Raw genomic sequence first — 291 nt, 5'->3', positions numbered from 1 at the left:
AAAATGACGTGAGTGGCGTGAAATGAATCGATGTTTCCAAACAGGTGACACCGTGTCTTTGTACCGAATGACACCGCTGCACCACCCCTACCTCCACCAGTTCTGCTGCCACTACTACTACTACTACTACTACGGCTACTACTGCTCCAACCACCACCACGACTACTACTATACCGCTACTCCTCCTTCCTTCCTCCAACTACTACTGGTGGTGATGGTGTTGTTGTGATGGTGGTGGTGGTGGTGTGGTGGTGGTGTGGTGGTATGTATATATATGTATATATATCTTCA

The 291-nt window shown here is 48.1% G+C and overlaps 1 long non-coding RNA gene across 3 annotated transcripts in view; it reads right to left on the bottom strand.

Moving 5' to 3' along the window:
* LOC128248332 (uncharacterized) overlaps positions 1-291 on the bottom strand; it is a 153713-nt gene that overhangs the window by 143666 nt on the left and 9756 nt on the right. The gene's annotated exons all lie outside the window — the stretch shown is intronic.

The sequence above is a fragment of the Octopus bimaculoides genome, chromosome 7 (genome assembly GCF_001194135.2).
Source record: "Octopus bimaculoides isolate UCB-OBI-ISO-001 chromosome 7, ASM119413v2, whole genome shotgun sequence".
NCBI lineage: Eukaryota > Metazoa > Mollusca > Cephalopoda > Octopoda > Octopodidae > Octopus > Octopus bimaculoides.
Note: the sequence above shows the minus strand (reverse complement) of the source record. Positions and strands in the feature narration are given on the sequence as shown.